Source organism: Sus scrofa, chromosome 2 (assembly GCF_000003025.6).
Source record: "Sus scrofa isolate TJ Tabasco breed Duroc chromosome 2, Sscrofa11.1, whole genome shotgun sequence".
NCBI classification, from domain to species: Eukaryota; Metazoa; Chordata; class Mammalia; order Artiodactyla; family Suidae; genus Sus; species Sus scrofa.
In genome coordinates, this window is record NC_010444.4 from 47,288,588 (window position 1) to 47,306,989 (window position 18,402).

The 18,402-nt window shown below is 49.9% G+C and overlaps 1 protein-coding gene across 1 annotated transcript in view; it reads right to left on the reverse strand.

Annotated features, from left to right (window-relative positions):
• The window catches only part of MICAL2 (microtubule associated monooxygenase, calponin and LIM domain containing 2), a 259,613-nt gene extending 246,113 nt beyond the window's left edge, over positions 1–13,500 (reverse strand). The window contains 1 exon segment of the mRNA XM_021083313.1: positions 13,323–13,500. The gene's annotated coding sequence lies outside the window, so the exon portion shown is untranslated.

Here is an 18,402-nt window from a genome sequence, read left to right on the forward strand (position 1 = left end):
CGCTCGATCCGGTTGCTGCTAGTCGTTACAGCTCAATCGACTACTGGAACTCATATGGCAGAGGCCAAAAATAGCAAAAAAAAAAAAAAAAAAAAAAAATAGCACTTACAGAAATAAAATAAAAAAAAAAAAACCAACAAATATATTGATGACTAGAGTCAAAAGTGATTTGGTCAGTAGTTCCCATCGTGGCTCAGCGGAAACGAAACTGACTAGGATACATGAGGATGAAAGTTCAATCCCTGGCCTCGCTCAGTAGGTTAAAGATCCAGCGTTGCTGTGAGCTGTGGTATAGGTCGAAGACATGGGTCGGATATGGCATTGCTGTGGCTGTGGTGTAGGCCAGCAGCTACAGCTCTAATTGACCCCTAGCCTAGGAACCTCCATATGCTGCAGGTGCTGCCCTAAAAAGATAAAAAAAAAAAAATGATTTGGTTGAATTATATTCTGAAAGTGAAGAAGTTGTGGAAATGTAGAAACTAATTCGTTTTCCTTTTTATGTACATGCAATAATGATATGGAAGAAAGACAGGTTTAAAGTCTACAGGAATTCTTCCAGTAAATATAATTTTCTTTTCGGCTGCACAAGCGGCATGCAGAAACTCCTGGGGCAGGGATTGAACCCTCATCATAGCAGCAACCTGAGCCACAGTAGTGACAATGCCAGAACCTTAACTCACTGAGCCATGGGAACTCCTGAACATTTTAAGTGATAAAAAAAAAAAAAGCGTTGTTCCACGATTTAATTGAAAGCACTTTTTCTTTCTTGACAGATCACAGAATAGTGAAGACTGTATTTATTATAATTGACAGTATCACAGATTTGATTTAGAGAACAGTATCCTTATGGTTTCTAGGAGGAAGGCCTGGGACAAATGCCAGAAGCTATAGGGAGGCAGCAAGGAGGGGACAGAAAGAGTTCTCCAAAGATGAAACAGGTCACCTCTGATGTGAAGCCCAGGCTGGACCACAGTGGGAAACTCAAGCACCAATGGAGCAGCCCTGAGGTCCCCAAAGTCTGACTGAAAAAACCTCACCCCAAAGAAAGATGTGGCACATCTTCCTTCATTACCCACCTGTGTGCTTAGACTGAGTTATTCCCTTAAAAGTCACTGCTTAAGGGTAAAAGCCATTTAGGGAACAGTACTGAATGGGAGACCTGAGGCAAAAGGAACTCTGCCTGTGGCTGTGCTCGAAGACTCCTGTGGGCCAATTCAGAACCGGTCTGAGAAGGAAAGGCCACCTATGTGCCTGCTATGTGTCAGGCACGTGACAGATGTGCTACACACATTGCCCCACTGACTCCTCACAGCCACAAGCACTATCACCCCGGCACTATCACCCCCATCTTACAAAAGAGAAACCTGAGGCTCAAGGAAAGTCAGTGGCAGTGGCTTCCCAGGTATTACTGCCACTCTGAAAACCATGGTTGGTCTGGGATAACATGCTTCCAATAGAGGGACCTCCTGAAGTCTTGGTTGGCAGAATGAATGAACTGAGCGCTCCACTGAGCAATCAATGAATGAACAACTTGGTCTCATATTGGTAGCACAGAGAAAGAAGAAAGCTGTTTCTTTTTTTTTTTTTTTTTTTTTTTTGCTTTTTAGGGCCGCACCTGTGGCATAGGGAGGTTCCCAGGCTAGGGGTCCAATTGGAGCTAAAGCTGAAGGCCTACACCACAGCCACAGCAACGCAGGATCCGAGCCATGTCTGCAAACTACACCACAGCTCACAGCAACGCTGGATCCTTAACCCACTGAGCGAGGCCAGGGATCAAACCCGCAACCTCTTGGTTCCTAATCCGATTCGTTTCCTCTGCACCACGACAGGAACTCCAGAAAGCCGTTTCAATGTCCCACTTTCACCCCCACCATAGCTCCCACGCATACTAAACTCAAGCCATTTGCTCCCTGCAGAAGCAATTTATTCTACCACATAAAGCAAGGCTGTTTCCAAGACATCTATGGCAGAGAACAGGTGCCAGCAGCCCTGCTCAAATGTCAAAACCGTAAGCACACCAGGTTACTGTGCCTCCCACCTGCCAGGTTAATCCTGGAGCAGGCAGAAGCTGAGCTCAGCTTTTGTGCCTCCCCAACCCCGCTGGGGCCAGGATGTCCAGAGGGCTATAGAAAGGCTGGAGAGTCAGCCAAGCCTCCATGTGTTCCAGCTGCCTGGGGACATTCAGTTCAGCCCCAGGCCGCCAGCCCACCCAGCCCTCCTCCTCCACTGGGGAGGCAATCAAGAGTAGGCATGAGATACCCAGGGCAGAATCCACCTGCAGGGGTATTCAGGGGCTTATGAGACCACAAAAGAGGGAGAAATCAGTCATTTCTGATGATGGTCAATGCTCTGTGAGTGTGTGACACCTGCAGAAATGATCCTAATGAAAGAGGAGGAGGTCACTGGGGTCCCTGCCCCACCCCAGCTTTGCCGCCTCATCCACACACAGGCAGGAAACACCTGCTCCTGCTCTATGGGTACCCACCCCAGGGGCTCAACACCCATGACTCCCCCTCCCTGAAGCTGACCTTGAGGAAAGGGTATGTGAGGTAGTGAAAAGCAGGGGCAATTACCATTTTCTACAGACAACAGAGCCACCAAAGAGCAGAACAGGCATACTTGGTGGCACAGGAAGTGACAGATGTCCCATATTCTAAGACTCTAACTGAGGGGTTCCAAATGGGCTGCGCTCCTGATCAACTGAAAGACAGGGGCTGCCCACACTGGCTCCCTTCACACGGAACATGGTGGGGTCCAAACACAGATAAGGCGTTATTTGGGTCCAGTCTTAACTGCCCACCCCTTGGACCCCACCCCCAGGACAATCCTTGGTCCAGACCAACAGCTGCTCTCTGGTCAGTGTACCTGTCCAAAGTATAGAGAGGATGCAAGCCTCCTGACAGGTCCCCCAGCCCTGACTCCCCCACAAGCTTATCCTGCTTGAGCTGATCTGCCTGAAGGAGAGCTCTGACCATCCCTCTCCAATAGCTTCCCACTACCTGCAGGGTTATTTCCATAGTCACACCCCCACGCCCACCACCAGCACTCAGGGCTGGCCTAATTCCAGCCTCAACTTCTGCAATTTCCCAAAGCAGCCCCTGTGTTTCCGCCACTCGACACCTAGAACATACCCTCATTTTTCCACATCTCTTTGTGCTATACCTCTGCCCAGCTCTGCCTTTGGAAATCCTTCCTATCTTCCAAGACCCATCTCCATGACCAAGTGTCACCTCCTCCAGGAAGTTCCCTTGATTCCCCAACATCGAGTGGCTGTCAAAAGCATATTCCAAACACTCATCCTGATGTGTGTGTGGGCATCGATGAGCCTAAGGCACCTCCTTCCACGAGTTCGACGAAGGTTCTGCTCCTCTCACTCAGCACAGCACCCCACCCCACCCCATGCAGCAGCTCTGTCCCATGAGCTAAGGAGCCTAGGTCACAGTGCTCCATGCTGGGCCTGACAGCACCCTATTTACAGTCCTTTCTGACTCCCTCCCTCCACCTATTTCCAGCTGACTCATCTCTCTCATCACCCATCCTCTCAAAGTTCAGCTCAGCTGATAGCTAACTGGAGATAAACAAATTGTCCACAGGGTACTCTTCCTAGTTAAAGTCTATATTTTTAGCAAAGGCCCTCTGGAGACAAGGCCTGAAAACAGAGGTGGGAATTTAGGCCCCAGAGCTCTGGGGGAGGTTTTTTTTGGTTTTTTTTTTTTTTTTTTTTTTTTGTCTTTTTGCCATTTCTAGGGCTGCTCCTGCAGCATATGGAGGTTCCCAGGCTAGGGGTCTAATCGGAGCTGTAGCCGCCGGCCTACACCAGGGCCACAGCAGCCACAGCAACACGGGATCCGAGCCAAGTCTGCAACCTACACCACAGCTCAGAGCAACGCTGGATCCTTAACCCACTGAGCGAGGCCAGGGATCAAACCCGCAACCTCATGGTTCCTAGTTGGATTTGTTAACCGCTCAGCCATGATGGGAACTCCTGGGGGAGGTATTTTTGATCAGCAAAGATATTGCGCCAAACCAGTGTGCAAGCCAACGCTACCAGGGCATATAGCCTAAATTCAAATCATGAGAGAGCTGCTAGAAAGAGGGGGCATGGCTTGGTGCTCCAAACAGAAAGGATATCTACAAGTAAGACTGCCATAGCCTGGCAAAACGAAGGATGAAGAACAGACTTGACTCTGTCCTGGTTAGGTGACCTTGAGCCAAGAACCACAATTACCCTGACCTCTGCTCTGAATCAAAAAGCCTCTGAGCCTCAATAGGTTAAAAAACCAAGGTGGCAGGAGTGAAAACTAGAGGATTCCAGAGGGCCCTTCCAAGCTCACATCCCAAGATTCTGTGACTCATGGCCTCCACCTCTTCCTCCTTCCTGGGAGGTCAGTATCATTTGAAAACACCCGAATTCTGCTCCTTCCTCACCTGGAGCCCCAAAGGGGACAGGGAAAGCGAAAGATCTCCTAGCCAATCAGCAGGCCACATGCAGGGGGCTGGACTCTCCCAGTGCAGATGGAAGGAAGCAGCAGAAGGAGGAGAAGATGTTGGTTTCTATGGACACAGAAATGCTACTCACACTTTACCCCGTTGGTCCCAGCCCAGAAAAAGAGTCAGCTGATTGCCTTCCCTTCCCTGACCTATCTTTTGAAGCGATTACAACTGCCTGCCAAATTTAAGCGCTGCCCTAAAATCAGGACATATAAGGTCTCCCAGCCTGGATCTGAAGGGTTTCAAAACGGGTAAGAATGAGTGCAATGAAGAATGAAAGTTGGAGTCCATCTAGGCCGTAGTGTGCAGCCCTGCTGGTTAAAGATCTTTAAAAATAGCCTCTCTCTTCTCTCACGCTGAAGATAAAGACGACCTTTTGGCAATCAACAGACCTCTGCTAGAGCTTCGGAAGAGATTACAGCACAAACACCCCCGAGAGCAGCCACAAACAGCCCAGAGCTCTCTCCAGGCTCCGCAGCTTCCCATTCACCACTGGAAAGGTTAGGGACAGAGAAGAGGAGGTGGTGTTTGCAGGCTGAGGAGGACACAGCAGGAAGAGGTACGGAGGGGAGAGCCCAGCTTGGCAGAAGAGAGAGAACTGGCTGCCTTCTGCAGGGAAATAAAAGCTCCCGGATCCACCAAGAAAATTTCAGGGAGTCATCCAGAGGATTCCGTGCCAGTGTCTCTCATTCTGAAAATGGGTCACTCCTTAAAAGTGGAAAAAAACTGACATTTTGGAGTGCCGAACTAAGTGGGGCACTTCACTTTTTTTTTTTTTTTTTTTTTTTTTTTGGTCTTTTTAGAGCCGCATCTGCAGCATATGGAGGTTTCCAGGCTAGGGGTCCAATCGGAGTCACAGCTGCTAGCCTACACCACAGCCACAGCAACATCAGATCCAAGGTGCGTCTGCGACCTACACCACAGCTCACAGATCCTTAACCCACTGAACGAGGCCAGGGATTGAACCTGCGTCCTCATGGATAGATTCATTTCTGCTGACGACGATGGGAACGCCCCACAAATATTTTAATTTCAGCTCAACATCCATTCCTTGAGGTCGGTGTGATTACCTCCTTTTGACAGACTGAAATACTAGGGTACCTTGACACCCAAGGCCACATGCCTAGGATCCAAATCCAGATCTGTCCTAGCACATTGGTTTGTCTTTGCCTATGTCACCTGCATCCAGAACACACCCCTGAGGTTTATTCTCAGTGCCGGGCTCTCCACACCCATCAATCTAACAGCCAGAGAGTCCTAAAGAGGAGAGCGGGGGGAAGCACGGTGTAGGGGCAGTGGCGAAGCCACGCGTGGTGAATTCAGGAAACTGCAGAGTCTCGGCAGCCCTGCGGGTCCTATTGCCTCCCATCCTGGTGGTTTCCCTACAGGCCTGAAGAGGGGCGAGAGGGAAAACAGGCACAAATACATGCCTAGACTCTGTCTGGATGGAGCCACAGGAGACTGGGAACAGCAGGTGCCACGGAGGAAGAGAAATAAGGGCTGGCGGACAGGAAGAAGAGAGACTTGATTTTCACTGATTTCCCTTTGTATGAGTGAATATGGTACCATGTGTGTGTCAGGGAGGGGTGAGTAGCACCATTTGTGGGGAGTGGAGAGTGAGTACGATCACCAGTGTGTGTGTGTGTGTGTGTGTGTGGTGTACGTGGAGAGGGGAGGGGAGTACCATCATCCATGCCCATGTGTAGGGGTGGGTGAGTCACTTTTAACAGAGTCCAAGATGTCAGGTACAAGGTAACAGACACACCCAAGCTGGAGATAGCAACCGGGACCAAGCAGGAAGTCTTGGGTCCCCTGGTGGCAGCAGGCCTGGACTCTAGAAGAAGCCAAGACGTCATCCAGAGCCTCCTCCTCCTTCCTTGACAAAAGCAAGGCTCTGCAGCCCCAAGAAGATGGCAAGAAGCTCTCTGAGCATGAATGCCATGGTCCCCAAAGCTGCAACCAGTTGCACAAGCCCCATGATACATTCCTCGAGGAAAGAGATGGACTGAATTCTCTCTTGTCAGTCTGGAGCAAGGCCTCCCAGATTCCCCTGCTTATTCCTCTAGTGTGGCCCTTTCATCAGCTATAGGATTTCTCACTCCTCCAACCAGGGAGCTCCAGATGCTTATCACATTTGCATCAAGTTATGCAAAAACCCAGCTGTCCAGACCCAAGGAGCCATCAGTGCCCCGACTCTCCAGCAGCCATGCACACTTTCTCTCTCTCCCCCGACCCCAATGCTGCTCCCTTGGGATGGACAGCTGTCCCACAGAGGGCCTAGCAGGTCTGCCAGGCTCCAGCAGCCTCAGGTCACCCTGCTCCAGGGAGCAGCTCTCCTTAGTGACCAAAATGTCCAAGTGACTTTTTCCCAGGCACTTCTTCATCCTCCCCTCCACTTCATTCTCCTGGCCCAGGGCACAAGTTAAACTCTGAGCTTCTGCAAATCTTTACCAGACACAGTCAGTACTCAGATCAGTAGCCAAGGCCAGCCATTCAGAGTCACCAGAGCCAAGAAGCAGTTTCCGCATCTTCATACATTGATATTTCAGGGCAGGACGAGATGTTCTTAGACTCCCACTCCTGTCTCTGGCCTGGCTGGGCTTCTGCACTTGGGTGTGTCAGGAGCTCAGGCCTACAAACGTCCCACAAACCTGCTATGGTGGCAGCTCAGGAACCAGGAGTCACCAGCCGATACCTTGCCATCCTGTCTTGCTGCCAGCAGAAAGGACTCGGGTGCTGGACATTCCCCACTGGCCGGGAAGGGGAAAACCTGGGCCCCAGACCAGCAGGAGACAAGTCTGTGTTCCCGGGCCTGGCTCAACTTCCTTATTCCCCAAAGACAAAGCTGAGCGAGCCTTGGAAGGAATACAAAGGCTGCAAGGTATCTGGACACTACGGGGGTGGGGAGTGGGGGGGGGCGCGGGTATGTGCAGAGGGAGGGAGGTTACTCTGACCCTTGGGGGAAAGAAATACTAGTGCAAATAGAGAACACACACACAAAAAAAATCCCTGCCCTAAGAACAAAGGCACCATCCACATATACACAACTCACGCCAGCCACTGGAGATAGACAGGCTTTCTTGGGACGAAGCTCAGTAATATTCAGATGCATGGCTGGGTACAGAACAACTACATTTAAGAAATGATACCACGCCTGGTACTTACAAACAGCTCTTCACCTGGGACACAGGGATGGACACTTCCTCAACAGCTGACAGAGAAGGGAGCATCTCAAAAATCAGACTCCACTGTGCCCAACCCTGCGATGAAGGTGTGTTTGTGACCAGCGGGCCCACGTCCCCTATGCCCCTGCCCCACCCCAACACTGAGTTTTGAGACCAGATGATCAGGGCTTGAGAAAGGAGGAGCCTTATCAGTGCAGAGCAGCCGTGCTTTCTAACTCTGGGGAAGACGCAGGGAGGAAAACAGAAAGTGGTGAAGGGAGGGGTCAGGGCCCCCCAAAGTGAAGAGTGGGGTGTCTGGCCATCAAGCACTTTCCCAAGAGGACAGGACAAGCCGTCGGAGCCTGAAGCTTTGCCCTGCCTGCTTTTTCGTAATCCAGCATGTTATTCTGTCGTCTGATAGCTCAACCTCCCTGAATAAAAATCACAATCAAGAGCCTAACATTAGAATGATTTTATTCTGGGGAAGCCGAAATGAAATCCTCAGGAAGGAAAGGAAAGTGGCAGAATGGAAGAGTGAGGCTACCTGGGTTTCATAGATTCCCATCTCCTAAGCTCCAGCTTTCTTTCTAACTTTTAAAATAATGCCATAAAATAAACAGAATAGGCAAATAGCAAAACTCCAGTGGCGGTGTGACCTATGCACACATAAAGCTGGACTAAATGCTAAGATAATTTTGTCTACCCAGCCAAATCAGTTGAAGGAAGTTCTCTTCTTTTGAGTGGAGCAAGCTCGAATATTTGGACTTTCCATTAGAAAAATAAAATATTTTATTATGAAAATTTTAGAAAAATACTGAGAAATAAAAGATAAAGGTGGAAAATGAACTCTATCCTTGCCATGCAGAGAAAAGGACTTAATAGTTTCTTCTACTTCCGCCTAGTGGAAAAGACCATTTATGTTTAAGAAGGAGTTAGGAGGAGGAGAAAAAAAGCCTCCTTATTTGGGGGGCTGTTTACATAGAGGGGTCCTTGCTGGGTGGGTCAGAAGATGGCTATCAGAGCACCCAGCACCTTCGGAGAGCTGAGAAAGAATCCAGGTATGAAGCAATTATCCAGGGGAATAAGCACACCTTTTCCTTCCCTCCTGAGCCTCTGGTCTCCTTCATCAGGACGCCCACAAAGTTGCCAATGGTGATACTATCACTTAGCCAGAAATTCAGACCAGACAGACACTGAAAGGTCATCCGTGTTTATTTTCTGTTACAACCTGTCAGATGCAGACAGATAATGATTTGAGAAAAGCCCACACCTTGCCCAGGTTAGCAATCGGTTAGAGAAAGCTTCTGAAGGCATAAGGCAAGAATCTTGCACTGCCCCCAGTCAGGTGGGCGGCATTCTCTGAGCAGCCCAAAGCCAAGTGCCTGTCTCCTAACGTGGTAATTCCTGCAGCTGAATAAGTCAGGATTCAGAGCTTGGCTAGAAATGACTTCAGTCCCACATGTGATCTGGGGAGGCCAGCTGCTGATCATGACACCCAAGGAGGCTGCCTGAGCTCCCCACACAGCAAACCGGAGCTCTAGGGAGCACAGCAAATAGTTCTCCTATTATTTCAGGATGTTTACAAGCTGACGCTGAAGAACGGTCCACGTGCGAGCAAGTCATCTTTTTAAAAAACCTCTTATCTAAACATGAGCACAGGCAGTCACACAAATCCACCACAGGGTTCATTCATTCAAAATGCATTTCCTGAGCAGCTCTGACACTATTGGACAGACACTTCACGCAGCCTCCTCCTTGTCCCAGACACAGCACTGGGAATCCAACAGAGCAGGGATGAGGATTCCAGCATCAAAGGGTTTGCTGTCCCGTGAGGACTTAAACAGCTGGCGATAGGGGAACAGCTGGTTAAAAGCGGGGAAGGGGGGTAGATGGAAGGGGGTGCTCCAGATTAAAGGAGGTAAGAGAACTACCAACCAAATGCAGCATACAGACTTTGTTTGGATTCTGATTTGAACGAACCAATGATGAAGGTCACTTCTGAGACAATCAAAGAAATCTGAATGTGCACAGATGAGACCGAAAAATTGCTGTTAATCCTGCTACACGCAATAATGGCAATGCAGTCATGAATGAACATTCTTTTTAAAAATAGATATATAGATATATGCTGGATGATATAGGGGCAGAATGACATGATATCAGAAATTTGCTTCAAAATATTTCAGGAAGAAGAAAAGAAAGAGAGAGAGAGAAAGCCAGCCTGGCATGATCTTGGTTGTTAAAGCTGGATAATGAGTATTTTGGGCTTATTATACTATTCTCTCTCTATATATATACATATATGTGTGTATATATATACATATATATATACACACATATATATATTTTAGGACTGCATCCACAACATATGGAAGTTCCCAGGCTAGAGGTCGAATTGGAGTCATAGCTGTTGGCCCACACCACAGCCACAGCAACGCAGGATCTGAGCCGCATCTGCCACCTACACCACAGCTCACGGCAATGCCAGATCCTTAACCCATTGCATGAGGCCAGGGATTGAACCCACGACCTCATGCCTCCTAGTCGGGTTCGTTAACTGCTGAGCCACAAAGGGAACTCTATTCTATTTTTGTGTTTGAAAGTGCTCGTATTTTTAAACAAAGGATAGATATCCTAACGAAGCCTCGTATAAAAGGCAAAGGGGCCATAAAGCAAAGAGCAAGGAGGATTTGTGAGAACCAGAAAATAAATAAATAAATAAATAAATAAAGATTATGAGTGTTTTAAATGTCATTTCACAGTAGGGTGGAAGGACATGTCCACATGTGACATTTACAATATAAGCTGAGGAATCCTAAGCACAGCAGGGGGCTACAAACACCAAGCCTGCTTCCCTTAGGGCTTAATTCACCATACAGACCTTACTTGTAGACTGAGGCCAGAATTCTAACTTGATCACTCACTAGCTGTATAAGAGCAGCAAGTTTTAACCTTCCTGAGCCTCAGTTTCCTCATCTATAAAATGGGAATAACCTCACCTACCTCTTTAGAGAGCTAATGTGGGTCAAATGATATAAAGAATGAAAAGTCCCTGCATAATAAACAGTGTTCCCTTTCCTGGGCCTTTAAACCATAGACACCCCCTAGTCTTGGAAAGGCCTCGAAAATTGACAATGTTTACTTTAGCCCCAATCTTCTTGCACCGATACCCCACCCCTCCCACCAGAGTCAAGGCTCTCCTCCAAGAAAGCAGGATCTGGAGTTCCTGTTGTGGCTCAGTGGAAACGAATCTAACTAGCATCCATGAGGACGCAGATTCGATCCCTGGCCTCACTCAGTGGGTTAAGGATCTGACACTGCCATGAGCTGTAGTGTGGGTCAAAGATGCGGCTTGGATCCCGAGTGGCTGTGGCTGTGGTGTAGGCCAGCAGGAGTAGCTCTGATCTGACCCCTAGCCTGGGAACCTCCAAAGGCCTCGGGTGCAGCCCCCCAACACACACCCGAAAAAAGGCAGGACCTCCACCTTCAACAGTAGGGAGTGAAAGGTGCAGGCCCATGACTGGAAGGCACACCCAGATTGGGATGGAGCCATGGACAGAGAGAATAGAAACACCACATCATAGGCAGAAAGGGCTTACGGAGGTGCTCCTCTGCTCCTTTCAGTTCCCAGGAAGAGGTTTCCAATGACCAAGCTACAACCAGCCTTAGTCCTTAAACTGATTTATACTAAAGTGTAACTGGTTGGTACTAAAGTATAACTGATTGGTATTAGGCTAATCACGATTTTCTTTCAGAAGGGAGTGATAAGCCCAAAGCCAGAGCCCTGGGCTTGAATAAAGGAGGCTGTGGTTTCATTTTTCATAAAAGTATGCTCAAACGGTGGATCTCAATCACCTTACAACCATAACTAGTATACCTGAACACCTGCCCCCACCCAAAAAAAATTAAACTAGAATCAGTCCTAAGGTACAGGTTATTTTAGCTAAAGGTCCTCCTAGACCATCCCAGAAGCCAACTTTGAGAGCGAGGGCCAAGTCAATGGCAGGGCCAGGCCTCCCCCTCAAATAGGACCCACACACCAACAATCAATCCCTTCGCATCACAAATGATCAACACCCACCATCCCCCTTGAGGGAGGACAGGGTGGCCAAGGGATCTGCAGGTTGAACAACCTGGGTTAACCCAGGTCAGTTCCAGCACTTGGCTAAAGAAGCACCCCCAGTATCTTCAGGTGGAATCTTTTCAGAAACCAGAAGACTCCAGGCACCCTGGGAGGCCATGAGCCTGCAGCACAGTACACCACTTTTCACAGCCATGGGGCAGCACGAAGAGCACTGGACTGAGCTCTGGCAGAGGCTGGTTCAAACCCTGGCTCAGCCACTTTCTCTGTGTCCTTGGGCACTCACCCTACCTGAGTCTGTTTCTTCATCTCTAAAATGAGGAGGGCAAAACTCTCAGAGGTTTTGGAGAGTTACCATGAAATTGGCTGCACAAGGGCCACAGGGCAGGAGCTGTTCCTCAGTAGGCACTTAATAAATCTATCTTCTCTCTGTCTGAAGGCGAATTCTTACTATAATAAGAGCCTCCAGAACACCGGGTGGTGCTGCCCTGGAACTTAAGGCCCACTTGGGTCAACTTCCCCTGGGAAAGGGACAGGAACAGGCACCCAGGCAATCAAACATCTGAGGGTCAACCCGCCTGCTGGTTCTTTTCCCATGGGACCAGCCCAGAAGGAGGCTGGTTAGCAACTTGACCCTTCACAGAAGCCACTGAAGACTGTAGGGAGCAAGGCAAGACCAACAGCAAGAGGGTCCACAAGATGCTTAAGGTCCAGGCATTATCCATGTGCCTCCAAATAAAAGCTCTTTGGGCTTTAAGAACCCAGGCTTTAGAATAAACAATGTGGAAAGAGACACACGTTTACTCTGGTTTCAACACGCCTCCTCCCCATCCAGTAAAGGCTGTTCCCAGCTTTGCCGCGAGGCTGGCCTAGGATAAAGTTAACCCCACCTGCCCCGGCCTGGGAGCCTAGTCAGTGGCACTTCTCCCCAGGGCCGGTCGGCAACAGCAAGGCGGACGCCCCAGTGGGGGTGCCCCCGGGCCTGAGGTGACCTCGGGCTGCCGGGCCACGGGGCTCAGAAAGGACAGGGCAGCAGCTCCTAGGGCCACGCAGCGGCCCCAGACCCAGTCCTAGCCCGCAGGCGCCCAGGCCACCGACAATTGGCCCAACTTAACTTCCTGTTGTTAAGGAGGGAGGGGAACTAGGCGGGGGTTGGGTGGGCACCCAGCAGGGCCAGGAAAGAACGTGACCGGCGACCCGCGCTGGGCCCAAATCATGGGAAGATAAGTTTGGGAATGATCTTCTGCCTGGGTGGCAGGCGGTACTGCTGGCGTATCGCGCTCCCTCCATATCGACATTTGGGTATTTTCCAGGCTTAGAACTGAAGAATTTGGGTGCTGGGGGGCAGAATAATAGTTCGAGGTACTGCATTCTAGTCGATTTAGAGACCGATGGGGGCAGTCCCGGCCTCCTTAGGCAGAGCCACCTGCTCGCTGGGCGCCCCGCCGGGTGGTTCTGAGGCGGGAGATGCTGTGGCCGCACCTGACCCTCCCTGGCGCGGGCCAGGGCGCAGAGTTCAGGCTCGGCTGCCACGGTCCCCACCCGCCCATCCCGGAGCCCCGCGATCGCCTTCTCCCCGGCCTTACCGAGAGCCTCATCAGCCGCCGAGCCTCGGGTGAGCCCCTGCCTTCGCCTAGGGCCGCGGGCGCTGCGGTCGGGACCCTGAGGCCGCCAGCTGAGCTGGGAGCGAGCTAGGCGGCCCCGCGCAGGGTTCGCCGGGCAAGCGCCTGCAGTTCTGCGCCGCGCGGCTACCAGGACGGGGATCCGCCCCCATCGGAGGCGCGGCCAATGCCTGTGCAGCCGGGGGTGCAGTCCCGCCCCCAAGCCCGAGGCCCACGGCCAATGGCAGCGCGGCGCGGAGCCCACCCCCGCTCCCCGCTGGCCCCGCCCCTGTGGGGCCAGCTGTCACCACGGCTGCTGCGGGCGCACGTGGGCTGTAGCCCTGAGCCGCTGAGGGTAGGGGGCAGCCAATGCTCCCACCCGGACCAGTGCAGGCCTAAGACTCGCTAGGGCCGATAAGGGCGGGGAGTGGTGATGCCGCTAGATGAAACCCACCCCCACCCCGTGCAGGTATTCTAATACCTAGGGAGAGGTGAGGGCTGAGCCTAACCCTCCTTAGCACAGGCAGCTGGAAAGCAAGCCTCAGCGTCCCCTTTTGGACTTGAGGGAGCAGCACAGCACTTCCAGTACTGTGAACCTCCCTCCTTGCTTTAGTCCTTGATCACCCTGGGCTTCAGGAAACGCCTGCTAGCGGAGAGGCTCTTCCTCTCACCTGGACTGGCCTTGCTTAGAATAAAACTGACGGGCTTTGCTGTACAGCAGAAATTGACAGAACATTGTGAATCAACTATAATAAAAAATTATTTTAATAATAAAACTGTTGGGAAGAGAGGCAGCGGTGTAGACCACGTAGGACCTTAGTCAAATCACCCAAGTACTCTCTTCTCTTGGCCATCAAGTAACTACTTTAATCTCCGCTCTGCCCACCCTCACCAGTTGCCCACAGCTCCAAAGGGCAGGATTCACAGAAAAGTCAGTGTGAACAATGTGAGAGGGGCGTGAAGCCACTTTGTGAACTGCAAATACTGCAAACACCTTTGGCAGACTGCCTTAGTAGCCTTGATCATGAAACAGGGATCCCACGGGCAGGAGCTATGTCTTACTCATCTCGGTGGCCCAGGAACCTCTCATGGGCTTGGCCCAATATAAATGTTCTTGGAACAGAACTGACACAAAGGGAAGGAAAACAGGCAGGCTTGGGCAGTGAGAAAACAGTTGTAGCTCCAGACTGTTGGAATTTCCACAGCATCAGACCACCCTCTGGAAAGACTATGTTCCCTTGCCAAGCAAGTACAGGCAGAGCAGTTTGCCCCTTATTTCTTTCCATGCTCCTTATCATGTGATCCTACTTGAGGCCTGTTAGGTTTTCCTAGGGACTGTCCTACATAGTTGCTCTCTTAGCATCCTCAGAATTCAGTCGACTTCCTGTAGGTGAACTTTCAGCAAAAGCCAACCCTGCTTGGTTTGCAAGACTCAGTCAGCACTGATGCTCAGAGGGGCAGCTCTCCTCTCTGATGGAACTCTGCCTGCGGTGCCAGTTGTTAGGATGTCCTCTCTGCACATTATCTCGTTTAATTCTGACAGTGGCTCTGTGCAGTATGCATTTTTATTATCATCCTCTTTTACAGATGTGAACACTGAGACTCAGGAGGTTAAGTAACTTAACAAGGTCACGCAGTTAATAAGTTTCAGCGTGTAGATATGATTCTGGATTCCAGAATCTGCAAGCCTAATCACTGTGCACTGGGGTCTCTGCAGTCCTGCCCATACCTATAGGCCAGATCTATCCCTGAAGGAACTGCTCTGGGACCTGACCATCCCAAACACTCTGTTGAGCTCAGGCCTGGGCTCTGTCAGGGACAGGAGATGAGACCAGCATAGGCCTTTCTTATTTACAGAGTGACTGGTCAAAGAAACAGGGTTACCTCTGCCCCTAGTCCAAATCCTCACTGGCCACAGGCCTCTTGCTTCCGGCCTGGGCCTGAGACACCTGTGCTAGGATGGAGATGGAGACAGAGCCATTCATTCACTTCATAGGTGCTACTGAGAACTGGATATGAGGCTTACATTCATGTAACTTACCATTCAGCTGATGGGTTGGAAGTACACAGTGCTATGGGAGTTGTATTCTTTATCAATTTTATTTTTTATAATTCCCATCATCTTATCTATAGCACGTGTTCTCCAAATTAAACAAATTTAACACTGCTTCAGGAACACTAAGGGCCCACCAAGTTTTACAGAGGTAATCCTGCTGAGCATAGACATTCTAGTAACTCTAAAACTTATTAATGTGTTCCTAGGATCTCTGCCTCCTCTTCCCCAACCTTACTCCCAACCTTTTTTAACTTGGGGGAAGGGAAGGCAGGGAGGGTGGATAGTGGGTGTGCTCAGGTAAGAAGGACCCTTACTAAGTGGGTCTGAGGGCTGAAGAATGAGCTTTTCTCCTTGGATGTAGGCCAAGCTGGGAGCTGATGGAGCCTCACTGAAAGAAGGGAGATAAGCCTTGAGACCTCTTGAACCAGTGGACAGAGCCCCTTGCCACCACATTCAAGCCACCCTTGCTGGCCATCGCCCTGGAGGGTGGGGAGGAATAGGGACAGAAGAACACAGCTGTCCCTTCTCTGGACAAAGCAGTAACCATGGGATATCCTGCTGGACTCTGGGGGTTTCTACAATTAAGATCTTCAAAGAAAAGATTGTGCAATGTTAGAGTGGACTTAAAATATTATCTAAGCCCCTCCCTGAACAGATGAAAGCAGTTTAAAAATTAATGGGGACAGGAAGGTACTGTGAGCGTCACCAAGTGTGGCAGTGGGTTCCAGATTTCCCATGCCCCTGCTTCACCAAGCATGCCAGGCAAACCCTGCTTCTCCAGGCCCTGCTCAGTATTCTATATTTATTAACAATCTCTCCCCAGCCCACTCTTCAGGGATGGCGAATGTGTGCTTGGGAAGGTTGTCTGGGAGATGCAGATGGCCGCGTTTGCATCAGAGGAAGGGAGAGAAAGAAGGCCCAGATTCATCCCTAAAAATATCTACATCTCAGACAGGAAGCAATGGGTTTCGGCAGCACTGCGCACACTTCCCCCTGAAAGCCCTCCAGCTGGTGATCTCCATCATCCTCAGTTATCCACCTGATAGTATTCGGGGGGCGCTGTGAGCATGTCAGGCCTGGCTGCTTTTTATTTCCAGCTGAGCAGTGAGTTGGCTTGAAGAAAGGTCAGACTTGCACTAAATGGATTCCCAATGCGGAGATCTTCTGCCAGAAAGCCACAGTGTGTCTCACAGCGCTTGAATGGCAGGGAGAAGAGTAATCACCTGTGCTTCCTCCGCCAGGTGAAAAAGGGTCTGAGCCCTCGGATCCCCTCCTCACGTGCAGATGTTCCAGCGAGGGGTAATGCTGAGTATGTAGTCTCACCAGCTTCCCCTCCAAGCCTCTATCAAAAGGGCTTCAGCCTTTTGGGAGGAAGAAGAAGGCCGATATCTATACAGTGACCTTGTTAAATGATGAGAAAGGGCTGATTGGCCCTAGTCCACCTTGGGGGCTATCTTTGGAGAAGGGTTTTCTAAGCCAGGCAGTGGAAACATTTGTACCTCCCTCAAACGGACTCAGGAGTCTGCAAGAAGCAAGATCGCTGGCGCCTTGTTCCCACTCCTTATCATCCCGATAGTCTTCAGAATGCACTGTTTTTCATGGATAAGACATATAAAACTTCTCAAGGTCACTAGGAACTCATCAGGTCTACCATGTGGTTCAGTGCTTTCTCCAGAGACTGTTTGGGGAAGAAATGGCATCTGTCAAAATCAGTGATGTCCTCAGAGCCCCCACAGCCCTTGCAGAATGTGTGCATTTGGCTGCAGTGGTGGGAAGGTCAGTGCTGGGGAGGCGAGGGCATGGGCAAGAGGTAGCAACCAGAACAAACAGGGAGCAAGTGTGTGGAGGAGATGGGAGGAGACACAGTGTCCTGAAAGTAGTCAGGCCCCAGCTCCAAAGACCTGGGGACATGGTAGAGGCAGAGGTAGGGACACACACACACACACACAACACACACACACACACACATGCAAAGTCAAAGCCAACTGTGAAACCCAAGGGCACCATTCTGGTCCCTAGAGACACAGGATACTCAACACCAAACCCACTGCACCTTCAAGGCAGGCTGGGCCACAACTGCTGCCCAGACAAACTCCTATTCATGCAAACCTGAAGCTCATTCTAGAACATCCTGCTCTCATGGAATGAACCTCCCAAATCTTCCACAGGATAGGCGGTCAGGGTCGAGCTTGGGGATGCTCTTTTCTGTTCTAGCCCATGGAGGGGACTCACTCAAGGTCAGCTGTCTATCTAGCCATCTCTCCACCCCACAGATATGTACAGTGTGATTAAACACCATAGCCTAGACTCTGAAGTCAAGATTACTGAGTTTCACGGACATGGAAGACAGACTTGTGGTTCCCAAGGGGGAGGGTGGAAGGTGGAGAGAGTGGGATGGACTGGGATGGGGGTTAATAGATGCAACCTATTCCATTTAGAATGGATAGACAATAAGGTCCTATTGTAAAGCACAGAGAACTGTATCCAATCTCCTGGCATAGACCATGATAGAAAATAATATAAAAAAAAAAGAACGTAAAAAAAGTAATAGAAAAAAATGAAAAAGAATGTATATATGTGTGTGTATGTATAACTGAGTCACATTGCTGTATAGCAGAAATTAACACAACATTCTAAATCAATGATACTTCAATAAATCTTTTTAAAAATTAGACAAATAAATTTTTTTAAATGCCTGAGTTTAAATCTGAGCTGTGCGATCTTGGGCAAGTACTTAACCTCTCCATGGAACAGGTTCCTCAGCTGTATGAGGGGAATAGTAATAGCATAGACAGATGTGTGCTTAGGACACATGCACTTTGTAAATGATATATAAGGGTTTATATAAGGGTTTTGAATAAAATAAATTGGGGGCTGGTATCAATCAGGGGGTAGAGAACAGGGGTCTCTAAGAGGCACCATTATAAGCAAATCCAGGGCAGGGACATCAGGGACATGGCCACTTCTAGCACTGTACGTGTGTGTGTGTGTGTGTGTGTGTGTGTGTGT